Raw genomic sequence first — 23,198 nt, 5'->3', positions numbered from 1 at the left:
TTTATGGTCCTAGAACTTGTTTTTTATGTGTTTTGCCTACTGACATTTTTGGAAAGATGTATTTTCATGTTTTGTCAGCTGAATAATTAACACAAAATTAAACAACTGTATAGCACATTGAAGAGACTGTTTTCTTCACATTCTTTACAGTCAAAAATCAAATATGGCGCTGCTTAATAGCTTTTTTGTTGTGAAGACTTTCAAGATTTGTACCTAAACAGAAATGGATTTTCTGTAATAACTAAACTTACCCTGATAAATAGTCATTGGAGTAAAAGGTGTGCTATAGAACATTTAAAGCTATGTCTTCCAACATTTAGGAAAGAGATTCGAAAAAATACTAAAAATTAGTAAAAATTATTTCCCCTAATAAGTTCTTTCTTTGGTCACTATTTCCTCATACACACGTTTTATGTGGTGCGGTACCTTTAAGAGACTATAGAGCTGTAGCACGTGCTGCGGAAGGACAACATAAACTGCACGCGGGTGAGTGAATGAAATATGTTTACGTTATACTTTCGCGTGAATTTTGTGCCAATTTTTATTATGACGTAACAACGTTAAATGCGCCTTTGTAACAGAGCTTCGTACGGTTCTTATGTGATACTTTTAACCTTAAGTGTGTTGAAATAGATAAGACATGCACGTTGTAATGTGTTAGTTAAAATGTTTTCATCAACTATTTTAATTTCATTGTGTTTTTTCTATCATGTGTTTATACAAGTTAATAAATCATTTAAATAATGATACAGTTACTCGAGTGACTTCATGACTAAGTGTGTTTCATGTAGTTTATATGTATATATATATATATATATATATATATATATATATATATATATATATATAATGGAGAGGGAGACTCTCCTGTGCTTTATATCAAATCATGAAGGTTTCTATGGAACTATTAAAAACTCCCCCAAAGACTTAGTGGTTATTGATATCCATGGACAACCTGTTAACAGTTCAAATATTAAGGAAGAACCCACAAAAAGACCCTCTCAAGCAAGTCAAGCTACAATTGCATGGAATTTTAAACAGTCTACACCAGATGACACAGACCTTTTAAATCAGGATTGTTTTAATCTGGGTATAATTCTGGGTCCAGCTATGAACATAGAGCTGGAACAATTCACTAACAAAATGAAAATAGGAGCCAGTCTGATTGAAGATGGTGAGCAGAAAAGCATGGACTTGTCTTTGGGTAGTTTTCCTGATACGCTGCGGAGAGTTGTTGTCCATAGATCAGTACGGCACAACTTCCCCTACCTGCAGAACATGACCAACCAATCAGAGATTGGGTCTTCAGAGATTGGAGTCAGAAAAGACCCAGATTTCAAGGAGCTCTCAAAGTTGGTCTCTGAAGGAGAGGCTGAGGAGTTTCTCAGGTTCACTGATGCCAAAGTGCCTGGCTCTGTGTTCACCTTCCAGCCCGATGACAACAAGGAGCACCGGAATTCAGTTCACCATTTTGTTAGAAGGTGGTTTGCGAAGCTTGTGGAAACCAAGAGCTTCAGCGACCAGCAGAAGACTTCCATTACAGTAAGACTCAAGGAGAGAAGCAAGCAACCCAAGAAGAGGACAATAACAGACTGGGAAGCAGCAGAAGAAGAGGTGATATTATACACTGGTGAGCATAGACTGGTCAGGAAGATAAACATCACATGACCAACATCTCTTCTTATCACATAAAACGTTCTATGCAAAATTGGTTGTTCTGTTTTTCCTCAGCTTTCACACTGCGCAAAGAGGACTTGGAAACTTGGGGCCATCAGCTACATGAAAGGGTGTAGGTTTGGTTTGAAAGTTGGTAGGGACATATTTCAAGGATAATATTCAAAATATTGGTATTAAGAAAATGCGAGAAAGTCAGTCTGGTAATATAGGCAAAATAACATTATTACCTCATATTACAAGTCTCATTTCTTATTTCTCTGCCCCACCATACTAAATATTAGCCTCTTTTTAAAAAGGAATGTCTAAAGAATAAACAAATTAAGAACTGACCACTTGGAGGAAATGTGATATGCGATAAACTTGGATAATATGCAGCGACATGCGATAAACCTAAGTTTAATGGGTCATAAAAGAAGATTTACCTCAAGAAAATAATACCCAAGGGACATAAAGTGACATCCTGTAAAATGTATTATCCACCATTAAACAAATGGAAATCTAAACAAAGGGTAAATGAACAATTTACACGTGCAAAATGGCATCACAAAATAAACCAATTATGAGGAGAATGGAACATTGACATTTTGCCCCACTTCTTGCTTTCCAACTTCCCTTACTCCCACATAAATGTTTCTTCTTATTTATATGTACTTACATTTTTATCTGAAAAAGTAGGCCTGCTGAACAAATTAGGCTTTAGGCTGAGCATACTGTGACCGGTATGCTAAGCCTGTGACTGGACAGCCGCGACTTGTGAGCTCTTGGCCGTCTGAACACTGCTTTTTGCTTGGCGTTTTATGTCACGCTGTTTATCCGTGATCCGCGCTGTGAGAGCTGCAGGTCGTAGCTGTTTGTTTCATCACTCCAGCAGGGACCTCTTGTTTGGACATTTTATCTTTCCACTTTTACTCATTCTGTTTGAACTGTATGGTGGATCACACTCCTGAATACCGTACCATCATTGGTACTATTGATGACCATTGCATGACACAGTAACGTGTTGTCAACATGGCAGTGCCCATGAGGGGGTGACCCGCTCCATGTAAAATTAAACAGCTTTTATAGGGTTTCTGATATGACTAGAGTCTTCATCTTACTTGAGTGTACATCATTTTCAACATATTTCTAAAAAATTATATTCATGTATTTATGTGTAAAACTTTTTTGATTAGCAAAAACTTACCTAGTGCACATTTAATTGACAAAACATGATTTTCCAATCTATCCTGATGCTCTTCTCCAATGTGCAAAAAAAAAAAAAAAAAAAAAATTTATTGGGAGTTATACCAGCATCTTAAAATCCTGCACCTCTGACACAATCGTTCAAATTTTAAGGTGTTTTCCTCGAGAGGACACTTACCAGCCGAAAAGCCGAATTCTCCATTGGGCTGCATGCAAAAACTCGGGACGTTTTTCTACTTTTTGCCAGGAAACATTTTTACACAAAAAGTATGCTTGTTTAAATTTACTAATTTCAAGGATTGGACATAAGATACCAATTGAAATATGCCAGCGTAATTTCCAGAAAATTATTTTTAAAACATCTTGCAAATGACTGTGAGTGGTGCATCCTGAACAGCGCTGAGAAAAGTAACAGGTGCCACATGACAACATCATTTATGCGCCTCTTCAGAAGAGGTTGGGCAATAATTTGCACATTAATAAATATACTAAGGACATTTAATAGTTGTTAAAATAAAAATAAAAACATAGTATAAAGTTTAAGTATTTTTTGTATGGTAATATTGCCCAAATGTTGGTCGGGACATTTCTGATTTTCTGAAAGTTGATAGGGAGATGTCCCAATCATCCCTACCTAAAATTACGCCTTTGGCTACATGGCTGCAGTACTTGGAATACTTCCGTCTGATTTTACCTATGCAGGAATCAAAGACAAACAAGCCATCACCTACCAGGACATGATGGTGAAAAAGATCTCTCCAGAGCAGTAAATATACAATACACCCTTACTAGACCTACCAGGCAAAGAGATCAGCCAATTAGCTGCAGTCACTCTAGACTTTGAGCATGCAAATTTATTTTCGGACACTGCAATGGACAGGATATGCCACACACAAGAGCTTTTGTTAAAATATACAATCTACTAACTTACTGCAACAAATAAATTACGCACCTTTGAAAATATTGTTTGAATCACAAAGGGGTCAGTGTGTTTATTTGAAGTTTCAATCTTCTGTTGGTCACACCACGTTTTCTCATCATACGAGCCCACAGGTCAGAGTTAAGCAAAAAATGAATTTTAGTGCACAGCAGAATGCAAAATGTATTCGCATGAGCTATATATATACACACACACACACACACACACACACACACATACTGGCAGCCAAAAGTTTGGAATAATGTACAGATTTTGCAGTTTTGGAAGAAAATTGGTACTTTAAATCACCAAAGTGTCATTCAACTGATCACAAAATATAGTCAGGACATTACTGATGTAAAAAACAGCACCATCACTATTTGAAAAAAGTCATATTTGATCAAATCTAGACAGGCCCCATTTCCAGCAGCCAACATTCCAACAGCACGAGTAATCATGCTAAATTGCTAATTTGGAACTAGAAAATCACTCGCCATTATATCAAACACTGCTGAAAGCTGTTTGGTTCGTTAAATGAAGCTTAATATTGTGTTTGTTTTTGAGTTGCCACAGTATGCAATAGACTGGCATGTCATAAGGTCAATATTAGGTCAAAAATGGTAAAAAAAGAAACAGCTTTCTCCAGAAACTCATCAGCCAATCATTGTTTTGAGGAATGAAGGCTTTACAATGCTTGAAATTGCCAAAAAACTGAAGATTTCATACAAAGGTGTACACTACAGTCTTCAAAGACAAAGGACAGCTGGCTCTAACAAGGACAGAAAGAGATGTGGAAGGCCAGATGTACAACTAAACAAGAGGATAAGTACATCAGAGTCTCTAGTTTGAGAAGTAGACTCCTCACATGTCCTCAGCTGACAGCTTCATTGAATTCTACCTGCTCAGCACCAGTTTCATGTACAACAGTAAAGAAGACTCGGGTGCAGGCCTTATGGGAGGAATTGCAAAGAAAAAGCCACTTTTGAAATGGAAAATCAAAAAGAAAAGGTTAGAGTGGGAAAAGAAACACAGATAATTGGAAAAGAGTGTTATGGATCTTAACCCCATTGAGCATTTGTGAGATCAGCTAGACTGTAAAGTGCATGAGAAATGCCTGACAAGACAGCCACATCTATGGCAAGTGCTACAGGAAGCGTGGGGTGAAATGTCACCTGAGTATTTGGACAAACTGACAGATAGAATGGCAAGGATCTGCAAAGCTGTCATTGCTGCACGTGGAGGATTTTTTTTTAATTTTTACTTTTTTTATTGATTCATAAATTAACACAAAAAATACAACAACATTATATATATATATTGAATCAATCACTTTAAACATTAAACCCCCAATATATCCCCTCCCCCTACCAAACTCCCACCCCACGAACACCCCTGTGGTCAATAGAATATAGACACACACACAGAAAAAAACACAAAACTAAAACAAAAAATAAAATAAAATACATTAATCAAGTATAATTTAAAAAAACTCTAAATTACTCCCTCCTCAAGATTCCCCCAAAAATGCTAAGTAATTGCCCCATTTCTTATTATAAGAATCCCTAACTCCCATCCTTATGCTCGACCCCTCCTCGAAGGCAGCCACCCTCCCCATCTCCACGCACCACTCCAGGAACGAGGGTGCTCCATCCGACTTCCAACTCCTCAAAATAACCTGCCTACCAATAATCACACTGGTCAAAACCCAGTCCTTCATGTACTTATCCCCCAAATCCATGACCTCCCCATCTCCCAAAATACAGAGTCTGGGGCAGAACAATTTTTTTCTTACGACACCCCCAAAAAACATGGGTGGTGTCTCCATCTTCAGAATGGTATTGCCAGCAGATGGGTGTGTCCTTAAGACCAAGCCAATACACTCTAGAGGGGGTCCAATAAAATCTATGTAAAATCTTAAATTGAGTCCTAGCCCACACTCCCTCCTCCAATAACAAATTTAAATCTTCCTCCCATAATCTTTTGAGAGAATTTAAAGCTCCGTCCCCCAGACTCTAAATTAGCAGGGCAATCACCACTCCCAAAAGCAGCAATCACCACTCCTAGAGTATCTGCCTCTCTAGGGGGGTGCGTGCTACTCCCAAAAACAGTGCAGAGCAGGTGACGCAGCTGTAAATACTTATAAAATTGAGATCTGGGAATCCCAAAATGTTGAATAAAATTTTCAAAAGATCTCAATACTCCACTCTCATATAGGTCACCAAGTGTATTAACTCCCCTCACAATCCAATCTGACCAACAGAAAGGGGACTTATTAATACATAGTTTAGGGTTCAGCCATATGCTCGAGGCTACGTTTAAATAAATATTAGAATTAAACACTCTGGACACTTTTGTCCATATCAATTGCAAATGCAAAATAACGGGGTGCGACTTAACCTGTCTGGCTAGTTTAATCGAAAGGCTTTGCAGTGGCGAGATAGGGGCAAGAACTTCCTTTTCAATACAAAACCAGGGAGGGGCTCTCTCAGGTGGAAGCGATCAATGAGCCAAATGTCTTAGACCGAATGCATAATAATAAAACAAAATCTTGGGTAGGCCTAACCCACCATTGTCAATCAGCCTATGTAACTTATTAAAATTTAACCTGGGACGCTTACCATTCCAAATGAAGGACTTTGCTATGCTATCAAATTGCTTGAAATAAGAGAGGGGGACATCTACAGGAAGAGACTGTAGCAGGTAGTTGAATTTTGGAATACAATTCATTTTAATAACATTAACCTTCCCAATCATCGATAAGTGTAATGAAGCCCACCTGTCCACATCATTCGAAAAACTTTTTATTAAGGGATCAAAATTAACTCTGACTAAATCAGACAAATTTGCTGGGAATAAAATTCCCAAATACTTAATTCCCTGTTTGGGCCACTGGAAGGAACCCGGCTGGAAGGCCGTTACTGGACAGTACGCTGTCAAAGCCAAAGCTTCGGATTTAAACCAATTGACTTTGTATCCTAAGAATTTGGAAAAGGAGTTAATAATTCTGTGGAGGCAAGGCATAGATCTAGAAGGGTGGAGACAAATAATAAAATATCATCTGCGTAAAACAGAAGCTTATGCGCCACACCTCCCGCAATCCCCCCTGGAAAATCATCCCCTTTTCTTATCGCGGCTGCTAATGTTTCCAGGGCAAGACAGAACAATAATAGGGAAAGAGGGCAACCCTTCCGGGTGCCCCTATCCAGAGTAAAATAATCTGAAATTAACCCGTATGTTTGTACCACTGCTATAGGGTGTCTATAAAGTAACTTAATCCAACCAATAAATGTACTCCCGAACCCATACATTTCCAAAATCTTAAAAAGATAATCCCATTCTACCATATCAAATGCCTTTTCTGTGTCAAGTGAGATGGCAGCGACCGGAGATTGATCATTCGCTGCTGACCACATGATATTAATGAGATGCCTAATAGTATCAGAAGAGCTACAGCCTTGAATAAATCCCACCTGATCTATATGTATAAGTGATGTCATAACTTCACTTAATCGATTAGCCAGAATTTTGGACAACATTTTTACATCTAACTGGATCAGGGAAATTGGGCGGTAACTTTTACACACACTTGGATCTTTGTCCTTTTTAAGAATCAGACTGATCCGGGCTTGCATCATGGTTGGAGGAAGCTTTCCGTTCTTTAATGATTCTGTATAAACTTCTGACAAAAGCCAGTTGGAGCCAGTTCTGTAGCATAAGATTTGAAAACTCAGAAAAATTAAGGCCTTGCCTGTAGGCCTTAATTACCTCATCAAGGTCCTCCAAGGTTATCTCAGAATCAAGATAATTTTTTTGCTCAGTCGTCAGTTTAGGGAGATCTACTGGTTCCACAAAGTTCCTAATATCTTCATCAGTAGACGAAGACGTGGAACTATAGAGATCAAAGTAGAATTCTTTAAAAGCATTATTAATATCAATGGCCGAGGTAAATATTTCACCACCAGCGGATTTCACTGAGGGAATGGTAGAAAAAGACTGTTTATATATCTAGCCAAAAGTTTTCCTGCTTTATCCCCCGACTCAAAGTATGACTGTCTTGCCCTGAATAACCAAAACTCCACATTCCGCGACAAAATAGTATTATATCTATATTTCAATCAGGTCAATTCTCTGAGGCCATCAGATGACATACGGCACTTCAGCTCTGCCTCGGCACTTTTAATATTTCCTTCCAACTCCACGAGTTCTTGTGCTTTGGATTTTTTGGTGAATGAGGCATACTGTATGATCCGACCCCTAAGAACCGCCTTAAGTGCCTCCCAAGCCACATCCACAGAGGATAATGAGGACCAGTTGGTCTCCATATAAACATTGATTTCAGTCTTTAACATTTGTTGGAAATCTGGATTTTGCAAAAGGGACACATTAAGGCGCCAACTATATGATTTCTTTTTCTCTGTATATGGCAACACCTCTAAACTCACCAGGGCATGATCTGAGACTAAGATATTTCCAATTGAGCAATCGACAACAGATGAAATGAGGGATTTGGATATAAAAAAAAAAAATATCTATTCTAGAATAAATCTTATGGACTGATAAAAAAAATGTACAGTCCCTACCAGATGGGTTCAAAAGTCTCCAAATATCCGTAAGACCAAGATTTTTACACATCCTGTGAAGCGTCAATGTTGCTCTAGGGGGTTTACACACTTTTGCTTCACTGTGATCAAGGACTGAGTCCATCAAAAGATTAAAGTCTCCTCCCAATATTATATCATGAGGGGTGGCAATGGCATGCAACATCCCTTCAAGATCTATAAAAAAGCCCTGATCATCAGCGTTAGGTGCGTAAATATTAACCAAAATCAACCTTTGCCCTTGAATTTCAGCTAAAACAATAATGACTCTACCTAATTTATCTTTAGTCTGTTTGAGACATTTGAATTGTAAATGTTTATTTACCAATATAATGACTCCTTGCAATGACTTGAGCCAGCACTAAAAAAAACATGTCCACCCCATATTTTCCAAAATTTTTCAGCTTCCTGCGGGGAGAGATGTGTTTCTTTGAGAAACACTATATCATATTTCTTACGTTTAAGAAAAGAAATAACTTTCATTCTTTTTATGAGGTGCCCCAACCCATTCACATTCCATGTGGAGAGAGATAGTAAACTCATATTAATATTTGACATTTCGATATAGTAGAAAAAATAAATTGTGTGTCAAAAACAAAATTATACAGACCACATTCCCCATTAGTGAAACAATCAAACCCCGAACTTCCCCCTGAACAAAAACAGAAAAAAGAAAAATGTGCGCATTAACCCCATGCACGAAAGCACCAACCAGCGACTATCCCTCTAAACTCAAAAGGTCCGTGAACGCCCACGAGCCCCCATGACAACTTTGCCATCGGATTGCTCAATTTAATTACATAACAGAAAATACTTTGTAAAATAAACCCCAGCCAATAGGAAGAATGAACACAAAGAACGTTTAGATTCATTCACAGAACTGTCTCAAAGGTGAGACTTCCACAAAACAAATTCCAGCCGATATAAAACCGTTCAGATTCCTCGGACAGACAAACGAATGTTCAATGAGCCAGCTGTAATAAGTTCAGCGGATGACATAATCATTCCAATGTCCCATAAAAATACTCAACAAAACAAACTCCAGCCAGCAGGAGGAATAAGCACGAAGAATGAACAGATTAATCCACAGCTGTTCCAAAGGAATGTTATTCAATAGAACAAGCTCCAGCCGCTAGGCGGAACCAATACAAAAAGGAACAAAACCGGCATCCCGGTTCCCCAGATGGTGGAGTCAATTCACTCAGAGGCTGCATAAAAGTATATACCATGACTTACACAATCCGTCAACTTTATAAAAGACATCCTTTATGTAGATATTTTGTGGTCAACCGTAGTGTCCACTCTCAAACTGGCCGGGAACTTCAATGCAAATGTAATCTTTCGTCAATGCAAAAGTTTCTTTAAGGAAAAGTGTTATTCACAAAACAAACTCGGGAAAAGCTTGTCTAGGAATTTCACCATATGTCTGCCCTCCTCATGCTCAAGAATTCCAACAATTCAAACGTTATTCCTGCGGCTTCTATTCTCAAGATATTCAAGCTTTTCAAGGAGATGTTCCAAATCAAATTCATATATATATATATATATATATATATATATATATATATATATATATATATATATATATATATATATATTATAGTGATTTTTGATTAGTTCTAAACCATTTCAGGCTAGATATCTAAAAAAAAAAAAAATTCTGTATCCAGTAATCGACATCTTAACTGGTCAAATTGGAAATCAATTGGTCAAAATGTTTGGGTATCCTGCCATTATTTCTGCTTTCTCTTTTTTTTTATATAATATTAGTGGGTTGAATATGCTGAAATGTCTATTCTTGTTGACTATGTTCCACTCCACTTGAAGATGTATTAAACATATATAAAGTATATTGGCAGGTTGATGGAGAAAGTTTCAGAGTTTGAGAGAGGGGAATGCAGCTCTCGCATATCCACCCAGTGTCTGAGCCTCACAAACTTGGCAGACTCCAGGGAAATCACTTTGATCTTGTCATAAGAGACCTGAAGCCTCATAAGAAATGTGGTCACTGCGCTACACAAGCTTTTAAAAGATTATGTGTGTAAATTAATTTGCATTCACTGAAAAAAAGAAATGGGTGAAAATATGGGCAAAAAAACAGAGTATATACTTTTCTTTTTTTTCTTACAGAACAAAGGCTTTGTGAATTATTATGGGTCCCAGCGGTTTGGTAGTGGTTTGTGTGTCCAAGCAGACCAAATAGGACTTGCACTCTTGAAAGAGGAAATGGTACTGACCTAATGATGTCTCTACATGGAGCACTAACTTTTCATTATAAAGGCTTAAGTGTGTTTTGAACAGGAGACTTCTGTTAAGCTGTTCTTCACTCCAGAAGATGGCGATGACCTTCAAAACAAGGCAAAGCGTCACTTTCTTTGCACAGGTTTGTATTGGACTTTCTCCGATTATTAAGTTTGTGCCTGTGGGTCCCTATACTTCAGAACAGTTTTTGTTCTCCAAGTTGTTATTTGTAGCTACTGACAAGTAGAAGTTTAAAGAGATAGTTCACCCTAAAATACTAAATGTCTTCATTTACACACCCTCATGTTATTTCAAACCCATACAACTTTCTTTCTTCTTGGATCACTAACATAGTTGTTTGGCTGAATGTTAGGGATTAACAGCCTTCATTAAGTTTACACCTCTCTCTTCAGGGAATGCCAAGGAGACCTTGGCACTGATGCCAGCTTACAAAGCCAGAGAGCGGCTGATGCTCCATGCACTACACCGGTATGTGAGCGGACGTGAGGGCTGCACGTGTGGCTGGTTCAGTTTACCTCACAGCACTCCACTCCTACTGCAGCAGAATGTGGAAGAAGCAGCTGCATACAGGCTCCAAAAACTGGGCTTCAAGCAAGTCCAGGGAGATCTGGCATGGGGTGCATGTGAGAAGGGGCTCGAAGATGCCACAGAGGAACTGAATGCTCCACAGTTTAGGAACCATTGTTTCAATGTCAGTAATGAAGCATAGTAATATATCTTAATCAAAAGGTCACGTTCCAAATGATATCAAAGGCAAGGCTCTTTCTCTCTTCAATTGTACTTTGTTTTTTCTCTGTAGGTCCACACTGTGACCTGAAGAAGAAAAGGAAAATGTTTTCTCATTAGACCAGGTATTTATTCAAACATCTCTATTCCTGTAGTCATCTCTGTTAACCCCTCCCCTCTTCTCCTGTCTCTTCCACTAAGACTGTTCCTTGCATTGTCTTCTGTTTCTTTGTCTAACACCATGTTATAAGATGTTATGCACCCTTATGTTTCTGCTGACTCTGTTGTAGGTCATTCTTCCGATGCCAGGAAATACTGTGAAGTACCCAGAAAACCTACTGGGCCAATGTTATCAAAACAGATTAGCTCAGGACAGCTTGGGGTCATGCCGTTTCAGAGTGACTCTTAAACTCAATGTCCCGGGATGTTATCGTCCCCTAATAGCAAAGCCGTAGATGCAGTCCGCATCTCTTACAGCTTGCAGGCTGCAGAGGAGCCAGAGACTATGTGCCAGAAAGACAAGTCTTGGGCACCCAGTATATCATTAGCCTTTGACTTGGATGCATCCTGTTATGCTACTGTGCGTCTCAGGGAGATTATGAAGTTTGATGTTTCATAGTTCATCGACAATGACAAGATAACAGTCATATAGGATGACATGTTCAGAAATTATTTTGTGCCATGCGTAAATGGCCACTAGATGGAGGTGATGTGCAGCAAAACACTGACAAGAAAAGAATGTTTATTTTGGGGTTTTGTCCAGACAGCTGTGCATCTCATATGACCTGTTCTGTTTTAGTTAAAAAAACAAAATCAGTCCTATTATGATTTACAAGTTGCTGGTTCATCCCTGCGTGAAGCGAGCCATGTCATCACTGCCCCTAAGCAAGGCACGTAACTCTTCTAACCATCTAAAATGTATTACGTTCATGGTAACATCATTATGATTCAGTCAAAGTCTCTTAAGAATGAGACTCATTGGCCTATTGATGGATTGGATGGAGAGCTTACCTCATTCACAGCACTTTTTTGATAACCTACTCTAATGTGCATCAACCAGTGGCTCACTGGACTAAGCAAGTTTAAGGTTTGATCCTGGCCTAAACTGGCCAATGTACACTAAACATGAGGGGGGCTGCCTTAGTAGTGTTTTCCCCCCACCTTTTCAGAGAATTGACCACAGGGGGTTATGTGTCAGGTTGAGAAGAATTTGATTTTTTTTTTTTAAGTAATTCGGAAGATGAACTAACTAATCGAAAAAATTAGCACCCTTGCTGGGATCTAACCAGTGCTCCTTCTGTCACAATGTCATTGCCTTTGATCTTTGCACATCAAAACAGGTTCTGTTATCTTCCTTGCCTAAAGTAATTCTGAAGATGAACAGCTAGTCTGAATGATGTTGCTTTTGTTGGGGTTCAAACCCATGCTCCTTCAGGTGTAAGAGTGTTGCCTTCCATGCTGAGCTACCAGGTTTACACAGTGATACAACTTCTGTGGGACTGCTGAAGTAATGCTGAAGATAAACCAACTAGTTTGAAAACAAGAGCATCCTTGCTGGGATTGAACTGGTGTTCCTTCTGTTACAATGTCATTGCCTTTCATACTGAGCTAACATGTTTGCATATCAAAACAGGTTCTGTGAGTCCCCTTGTCTAAAGTAACTCAAGAAGATGAACTAACTATTCAACTAGAACCCTGTCACTCTTGATTTGGTTACCATGCTTCTACCTTTGAGCCACTGGAACTTGCAAGTTGAAGACAGTTCTCTTGGCATATTTGTCACTCAAAATTGATGAGCATGGCATGGAATATTAGTATCTAACTTAGTAAATGAAAGAATAACTCCTTGGCGTTTGCATGCAGGTCAGCAAGCCAGTTGACAACCAGTGTTGTTTAGGAAAAGGAAACGCAACATTTCCAGAAATTACTAAGATCTCCTGAATGCGCGATTTAAATACATCAAATCCACCATGTAGAGACAGCATATAGTCAAGTTACAGAAGGTCTTTAGACATTGAAGTCATTTATATGATTTTTACCATGTTCTTAATGCCAGTCATACCCTGAGCGTATGACTTTCCTTTTCCCTCGAAACATTTCACATTTGGAACAAAGCCACATAACATCTGACAAAACACTGGACTAAGTGTACATAAGCACAAGTAACATTAACGAAACTGTACATGTTTGAGTAATTAGTATTCTGGGGAAAAGACACCAAGTTAAAAACAGCTTTATATTAAACTGTTCTGTGAATATTTCTTTCGAGTAGCTATTTTATTAAGTATGTGCCTGAAGGTGTGGCTTTATAGATATAAGACCTGCCTGTGCTCACAGTTGTGTGGTCAGTCTGGCTGTGACTTTTGTAGAGGGAAGTTTATAAAAACACAGGCTCTCATTCATAAGTAATGTAAACACCCCAATGGCCTCTCTAACCCCCTTTAAATGAGCGCTCGCTCTCTTTCTGACTTGTCCTTCTCGAAATTTCTCTTTAAATTTAAGTCTTTTCTGTCTCTCATTCCTAATCTTTTTTAGTCATCAGCTGAAGACACTTAGAGTCAAAGTAGGCCTCAACATTAGTGTTAACTACCTTTAAATTACAGTATAAAACTCCAAAGGATAGCATAAAAGGACTTATGATTATGTGCCTGGTTCGTAATGTTCCTTTCCCAGTCATCTTAAGTTATAGCATTCAGGCATATTGTGCTTTCATCAGTTCAATCTCAACACTGAATCCACAGAAAGTGATTCATGTATTTCTGGCCTCTTGAGAAAGCAGGGTTCTTTGTGCCCTGAAGGATCAGCTATGGTAGTCACTGTTTAAATCTGTCAGAATGGGGTATGTTGTTTATACCCCAATGTCAGCTGCGGTAAGCAACTGATGAGCAAGCACAGTCTTCATTTGGGTTTGGATGTTAGATTGTTTGGAGCTGAAAAACAATGGTGTCTGTTTTGTTTTCATAAGAATCCGGATGTTGACATTGAAACCACAGTGTCTTCACCACCACTCCTCTCCTGCTTTATGAGATTTCCTGAACTTGGCTGGAAGAGAAATCTGAAGTTAAAAATTCATCAAAACGAATCTGGACACAGGGAAGTTGCATGAAGAAATGTGGTCATCTTTCACCCCGAAATCAAAAGGAAAAATAATAATATTTTACTATTTTTTTGCATTGTGAGATTATTTTCATGACAAACACATTTTCCCCCAAATTGGCATTACTGTAATGAGAAAAAAAACATCATTTTCAATAATGTAAATCAGTAATGAAAACCATCCTTTCCAGACACCATTAAAAAAAAAAAAAAAAAAAATTATCTATACAAAAAGCATGTATTTAATATTTAAATTTAAATTCAGCACATCAAATACTATCTATTTAATATAATGGTATAAAATAGTAAAAATATATAATACTTTGCAATACTAAATACATAATTTTTCCCCATTACTATTAGAATGATTGTTTTTTTTTTGTTTTTTTTTGTTTGTTTAGCAAAAAAACACATTTAATTACATTTTATATATATTATTTTATTTTTTTATTAATGAAGTGTGTTCATTTATTAAATATATTATTCTATACAATCTAAACACTACATAATTTTTCCCATTACATTAATAATATATATATATTTTTTAATCTAGGTATGTACAGTATGTATGCCATTTCTCCTATCCCTTTTAGAGGTGAAATATTAACCTGACATATCTTGACAGCCCATGACCCTGTAGGATACGCGGCTATAGAAAATGGATGGATTTATTGACAGTTTTTGTGAGATTCACCCTCACATTCCAATACTAAATTCTCTCAGTGGTCACATGAAAGTGCACACAAATGTGTTTGGTGTCACTTGGCGGGGCAAACATTGATCTGTGGAAACCACTAGCTAAATTATCAGAGGCAGTGGAGATCGAGAGCAATTTTTACAGGCAATGTTTCCAGTGTTTTAACATTTCGGAGAGACTGGGCCAACTGAAATAAACATGTCATCAATTAAGCTCACAAGTTTGTAGTGATGCTGTTTTGTTCATTACATTAGTACAGTCTATTGACACTATTTACATGTATCATAATGGGGTTTTTTTTGGGGGGGGGGGGGGGGGGGGTTAAATCATGTTTGGCGTATGAAAGTGCCAAGATGGTTTCCAATTGGAATTTTTACTGGATAGTTTGAAATTAAAAGCTCTTGTAAAAACGATTGTGTGCTCTGCTATGATGAGGAGTTATTTGGTTGTCATGGCGAGGGAAAGCTCGTTATTTTTAATGGTTCTAACTCTGCTGCAGAGCCTTAAGCAACGGCACTGACAAACTGCCAACCTCAGCAAACTGCTCTGTGTGGGGCAAGTTATGTGTGAACACACCATATGCAGACATACTTGATAACATGGGTGCACATGGATGCCTTCAACACATCAACTCCAACTACCTTATAACTGTTCAGGCATTCTCTGCATGCCAGAGAAACTAGCATGCAGCCATCTTTAAAATGTTGTCTTTGATCTTCCGGTCTAGCGTATTCTAAATAGGTTTCTATGTTGTTGATGTCTAAGTGTAATTAGCAAGCAAAGTAGAAAAAGTTAAAAGTTAGTATTATAAAGTAGTCAGGAGATGCCATAGCAACAGAAAGCAGAGCTGGGAGAATTTAAAACAAGAGTATTTCATTCATAAATACAGTTGTGCTCAAAAGTTTGCATACCCTGGCAGAAATTGTGAAATTTTAGCATTGATTTTGAAAATATGACTGATCATGCAAAAAAAAAAATTCTTTTATTTAAGGATAGTGATCATATGAAGCCATTTATCATCACATAGTTGTTTGGCTCCTTTTTAAATCATAATGATAACAGAAATCACCCAAATGGCCCTGATCAAAAGTTTACATACCCTTGAATGTTTGGCCTTGTTACAGACACACAAGGTGACACACACAGGTTTAAATGGTAATTAAAGGTTAATTTCCCACACCTGTGGCTTTTTAAATTGCAATTAGTGTCTGTGTATAAATAGTCAATGAGTTTGTTAGCTCTCATGTGGATGCACTGAGCAGGCTAGATACTGAGCCATGGGGAGCAGAAAAGAACTGTCAAAAGACCTGTGTAACAAGGTAATGGAACGTTATAAAGATGGAAAAGGATATAAAAAGATATCCAAAGCCTTGAAAATGCCAGTCAGTACTGTTCAATCACTTATTAAGAAGTGGAAAATTCGGGGACCTCTTGATACCAAGCCAAGGTCAGGTAGACAAAGAAAGATTTCAGCCACAACTGCCAGAAGAATTGTTCGGGATACAAAGAAAAACCCACAGGTTTCAGGAGAAATACAGGCTGCTCTGGAAAAAGACAGTGTGGTTGTTTCAAGGAGCACAATACGACGATACTTGAACAAAAATGAGCTTCATGGTCAAGTTGCCAGAAAGAAGCCTTTACTGCGCCAATGCCACAAAAAAGCCTGGTTACAATATGCCCGACAACACCTTGACATGCCTCACAGCTTCTGGCACACTGTAATTTGGAGTGATGAGACCAAAATAGAGCTTTATGGTCACAACCATAAACACTATGTTTGGAGAGGGGTCAACAAGGCCTATAGTGAAAAGAATACCATCCCCACTGTGAAGCACGGTGGTGGCTTACTGATGTTTTGGGGGTGTGTGAGCTCTAAAGGCACGGGGAATCCTGTGAAAATTGATGGCAAGATGAATGCAGCATGTTATCAGAAAATACTGGCAGACAATTTGCATTCTTCTGCAAGAAAGCTGCGCATGGGACGCTCTTGGACTTTACAACATGACAATGACCCTAAGCACAAGGCCAAGTTGACCCTCCAGTGGTTACAGCAGAAAAAGGTGAAGGTTCTGGAGTGGCCATCACAGTCTCCTGACCTTAATATCATCGAGCCACTCTGGGGAGATCTCAAACATGCGGTTCATGCAAGACGACCAAAGACTTTGCATGACCTGGAGGCATTCTGCCAAGACGAATGGGCAGCTATACCACCTGCAAGAATTTGGGGCCTCATAGACAACTATTACAAAAGACTGCACGCTGTCATTGATGCTAAAGGGGGCAATACACAGAATTAAGAAATAAGGGTATGCAGACTTTTGAACAGGGATCATTTCATTTTTTTCTTTGTTGCCATGTTTTGTTTTATGATTGTGCCATTCTGTTAGAACCTACAGTTGAATATGAATCCCATAAGAAATAAAAGAAATGTGTTTTGTCTGCTCACTCATGTTTTCTTTAAAAATGGTACATATATTACCAATTCTCCAAGGGTATGCAAACTTTTGAGCACAACTGTACATAAGATTCTACCTTCATTGTGGACATACTGATATGCCTTTGTGCTCATGAAACTCCAAGAGACAACACAAACTCATTACAAATATCTCTGTACGACACCTCTGACCATCTTCTCATTCACCCATGGCATTATTGTTAAGGTAAGCAGATTTTTTGAGTCTTAAATCGGGATGGGGTGATATTATGTTTTAATACACACACACACACACACATATATATATATACACACTGATCATGTAGGTCCCCCTCGTGCCGCCAAAACAGCTCTGACCCGTCGAGGCATGGACTCCACAAGACCTCTGAAGGTGTCCTGTGGTATTTGGCACCACGTCGATAACATCAGATTCTTTTAGTCATGTAAGTTGTGAGGTGGGGCCTCCATGGATCGGACTTGTTGGTCCAGCACATCCCATAGATGCTCAATCGGACTGAGATCGGGGAAATTTGAAGGCCAAATCAACACCTTGCACTCTTTGTCATGTTCCTCAAACCATTCCTGAACAATTTTTGCAGGGTACATTATCCTGCTGAAAGAGGCCACTGCCATCAGGGAATACAGTTGCAATAAAGGGGTGTATGTGGTCTGTAACAAACTTTAGGTAAGTGGTATTTGTCAAAGTAACATTCACATGAATGCCAGGACCCAAGGTTTCCCAGCAGAACATTGCCCAGAGCATCACACTGCCTCCACCGACCTGCCTTCTTCCCATAGTGCATCCTGCTGCCATCTCTTCCCCAGGTAAATGACGCACATGCACCCGCCCATCCACACGATCTAAAAGAAAATGTGATACATCAGACCAGGTAACCTTCTTTCATTTCTCCATGGTCCAGTTCTGACGCTCATGTGCCCATTTTAGGCCCTTTCGGCGGTGGACAGGGGTCAGCATGGGCACTCTGACCGGTCTGCGGCTACGCAGCCCCATACGCAGCAGGTTGCAATGCACTGTGTGTTCCGACACCTTTCTATCATGGCCAGCATTAAGTTTTTCAGCAATTTGTGCTACAGTAGCTCTTCTGTGGGATCGGATCAGACGGGCTAGCCTTTGCCCCCCATGCGCATCAATGAGCCTTGGGCGCCCATGACCCTGTTGCCGGTTCACTGGTTGTCCTTCCTTGGACCACTTTTGGTAGGTGCTAACCACTGCATACCTGGAACACCCCACAAGACCTGCCATTTTGGAAATGCACCGACCCAATCATCTAGCCATCACAATTTGGCCCTTGTCAAAGTCACTCAGATCCTTTTTGGCCGTTAAAATACTCACTTTTTCAAATGTATTGCCACAAGACTTAAATAATATGTGTGTTAACATGATTAGTGTGATAAAATCACTTACTAACCTTTTCTGTGTAAAGATATAGCCAATTTTACAACTTGTTTGCCATGATGATGTAATGTCAACAAACCCTAAAATGACTGTAAAAATGACCATTTAATCAACTTTACAGCTAAAATAATACATGAATTTTAACAGAAGAATTAATGTAAGTGCTTTTATAAATTTATAATCTTCACATTTCTGCTTTTAAACATTCCAAACATTGGCCCCATTCACTTCCATTGTAAGTGTCTCAATGTAAACTCGATTTTTGCTTTTTTTTTTAAGAAAAGGAGGGACGAGTCTAAATACATTTTTGTAGTAGGCCTAATCAACATTATGCCACAAATGCTGTTGATTGAGCTTAACTTGTATTGAACCCTGAATATTCCTTTAACTATAACGGACTATGTGTGATGCTGTCATTTGGGCTGATGTGAGTTTGGGGTTCAGGGGTTAGAGAATACAGGACCGGTGGAGTAAAGGAACAGCTGGGATGGAGACTTTAACAGGATCAGGGAATAATAAATGTCTCTCAGCTCCACTCTACAACCATCAGTCCTTAGCAGATGACACTTTCATCCATCACTGACAATGAAAAGATACCCAGAAAGCCCTGCAGTCTCAGACTACTAGCTTTCATAAACCTGTTCTCTTCTCCATCTCTTCCTTAAATAAACAGAGCAAGGTTGTGATACTACCACAGACCCACAGTGTTCTAATTTTTTAAAGATATCAACCAACCAATGGATCACCTATAGTTGTCCCTGATTATAAAGCTTGGACAGGAGAAAGTATTTCAACCTTAAAACAAATTACACCTTTCAGATTCAAACTCATGCATAAAATCATGCTCATACTACAGGCCAAATTCTGTGCACATATGTTGCCCTAAAATAGGCTGTTGAGCTGCAGTTGATGACATACATTAGCCCAAGAAAACCCTCCTGGATCAGCCTGACAGGCACTGGGAAGGATCTGCCCTGATGTCCTTTCGGCAGGAGGATCCTGTTGTTGCTGCAATGCATCTCTCATGCTCCAGTTCTCAGGGAACGTGGGCAGAAAAGATGTCAGAGGAGTCAGGGTACAAAGTACATTGTGCAAGACTGTAAGTATCCTATATAAACTCTTAAAAGTATTTGAAGTGTTGGGCCTCATGTGCTCAGATAAGAGACAAAGGCAGGCTTACACACAGTCATAAAGCCTGACTGCGGCCTGTAGGATCACTAGAAGCCTCAGATCCACAACAACGGTGCCAAAATCAAGAAAATAGATTATCCAAAATAGATTACAGATCCCATGAAGCCTTGTTCACTATACAACTATGTGTGACATTTGGCAGGAAGATAACTTGGAGATAGAGCCTGCTTTGACCCTAAGTTATCGTACCAGCGGAGACACGCATTAAATGGGCAGACACCATTAACCAGTCTCTCTGCCCACATTCGTGGCCACATTCTCTGGCCGGAAACCTCGCATGACGTACTCTCCACGAGAGCCACGTCCGCCATTTTGTGCCGTCCTTCTCTCCTTACACACACAAACACATACATACTGTACCTTCCTCTCATGTATTATAGGCTTATTTGTTACCATATCTAATCATGTTACTGTTTAGTTTGTAGTTGGAAGTCGGAAATTTATCGACTGCATTGTATTGATTATTAATTTATATTAATGCATCAATAAAATGTGTTATACTTTAAAGAGAAGTGTTTTGGTATTGTTGTCAAGGGATGGCAGGGGATGGCAGTGCTCAGATTCAAGCCTTCATTGTTTACCTTTTGAATGTTGATGTTCTCCGGATGTTGACTTTTCTAAGAGAACAATCCTATACTGAGACTGTTAAACTGTCTGGTTATTAGTCCCTGATTGCAGGGTGGTGCCCCAGCAATATTAATCCTTATTAATATTCCATTGATTTTGATCATTTATAGTTATCTTTGATGATTGTTAATTTGAAGGATTAATAAGCTAATGTTAATTCTAATCAATGTTCTATTGATTTTAATAATTGTTAATTATCTTTGATAATAATTAATATTCTACTGAATTTGATAATTGATAGTTATCTTTGATGATTGTTGATTTAAAGGATTAAAAAGCTAATGTTGATTCTAATCAATGTTCTATTGATTTTAATAATTAATAATTATCTTTGATAATTATTACTTATTGCTAATAACCAAACCCACTCCTGAACGAAGTGCCCAACAGAAGACACTATTTTTCATCATTCTGAAGCAATACTGAAATCTTTGATTTAAATGGCTCACGTCAATTACATCAACAAGGGGCAGACTGTCATTCTTACAGTTCAACTCAAACCATGTATTATGTTTTGCTATTTCATATGGCATTTGGCGAGTGTTAATTCTGGACCCTTGATAGAAAGAATTAAAAAAGGACTAATTTTTGAATATGGTAACATTATTTAACATTACTAAAAAGGATTTCAAACTATGTAATGAGGTTGTGTGGGCCTCAAAAAACCTAATTCATGGCATAAAACTTACTTGAAAGCAGCAGAATTGACTGTTACTCCTAGAATGTCTTAATACCACTTATTAAAAACATTGTCCTGGATGACTTGATTTGCTAACAACTGCAAGATAAAAGCAAAATGATGTTGGTTATCTCTCAAGTGCATCCACATCACATTCTCTGCCACAGAGATTTTAGATTTAAGTACAAAATAAGACAGAGACAGAGTGGATAAACACATATCTGGGCCACACATGAAGAAAGCAGTTTCACTACAGATGTATCAGCTGATAAGATTTGTCCTTTCTGTGACTGGTCCCTCTTACCACTAAAGGGAATGCTCATCTAGCTCTATTGTTGAGCCGCTATCAGCTTTACGCTGCAGTTCTCCTCTGAGTGGCTGCGGTCAAAGTATCCTTTTGTTGCCACCTTTTTGATTCACACAGAGCAGGTAAATAGTACAAATAACCTCTACTGGGTGTTCCTGAAAGAGGAAGAGAGTACAAACAAGTGTACTGAAAACAATATCCATCAGGGATCGTCCTGAATGTTTTTCTCTTTCTCAAGGTCAATGTCCCTTTTTTTAAAATAAGATTGCTTTTACACTTGGTTCGATTGCTTGGTCCAAACCTGAGTTTGATTCTGTCCTCCTCAACAAACCCCAACCCCAACCACCCCCCCCCCCCCACCCTCTTACATGAAATGCACCATAGACCACCTTTTTAAGAAGAATGTGTGGTTCATTGGTGCACATTCAACTTCGCGAAACCACTTTCGCACCAACCAAAACCAAACTTTGCTTTTAAAAAGCGATAGTGTAAAAGCATCCTAAGGGACCAAACGTGTTCTTGCGTTAAAGAATGCAGGTCTTTAGAGACGCGTTTTTAAGAGTTGAAGTTATTTTTACATGACGTGACACTTTTGCACGAAATGCTGAAAAACAGCAAGACGTCGTAAACGGCAACTGTTGTAGATGTCGTCTAGTGCATGTTTCCATAGCAAAACAAAGAAAAAAACAGCACAGACGGATGCAGAAACATGTTCAGAGTAAGTGGCCCTTCAATCTCTCAAACAAGACTGGGAGCCATGTTCATTTCCTCAACACTACAAAACCCACACATGACAACAAAAGTGATAAAGGTTAAATCGCGTTTGATGTGTGGAGACAGAGACAATGATACTCGTTATCGTTGGCGCTGGTCTCCACCTCTGAATTGGATCAGGTGCTAACAGGTTGACATGAGGGTAATTTAAAGCTTGTCTAGTCTAATTAATGAGCATTCATACAGATCAAATTTATAGACTATATTTTGTAGCCACATGATAAATTTTACTGTTCTGCTGAACTGTAAGACTGTTTGGCTTGGCTCTTTGCCTGAATTAAAAGGGGTTTGGAAGGAAAGGAAGAGAAATAAAACTCTGACATCAAATCCTTATACATGAGGTCAATGGGTCTTATGAGGTCAATGTCAAAATTGTCGTCCCATGATAAGAACTCATATGCAGAGGCCAGATATATCTCAACATACAGTGAGGCAGCATTTTAATGCCCTTACAAAAGCTTTGTGATCATTTTGTGAGCTGTGATCTTATTAGGCATGTGGCCCAACATTTAATTCTACCTCTGAGAGTGCAGAAAATCATATACATATTTCGTTTTTTGCCTTGTTTTCCAGAACAAATATCTAAACATACTTACATGAATTTTCCAGGTT

General features: G+C 38.7%; 1 pseudogene; it reads left to right on the top strand.

Annotated features, from left to right (window-relative positions):
* The first annotated feature begins 849 nt into the window (after positions 1 to 849).
* Positions 850 to 11,983, top strand: LOC127436914 (pseudouridylate synthase PUS7L-like; annotated as a pseudogene).
* The last annotated feature ends 11,215 nt before the right edge of the window (positions 11,984 to 23,198 follow it).

Source organism: Myxocyprinus asiaticus, chromosome 47 (genome assembly GCF_019703515.2).
Source record: "Myxocyprinus asiaticus isolate MX2 ecotype Aquarium Trade chromosome 47, UBuf_Myxa_2, whole genome shotgun sequence".
Taxonomy (NCBI): Eukaryota; Metazoa; Chordata; class Actinopteri; order Cypriniformes; family Catostomidae; genus Myxocyprinus; species Myxocyprinus asiaticus.
This window is presented reverse-complemented; position numbering and strand designations above follow the sequence as displayed.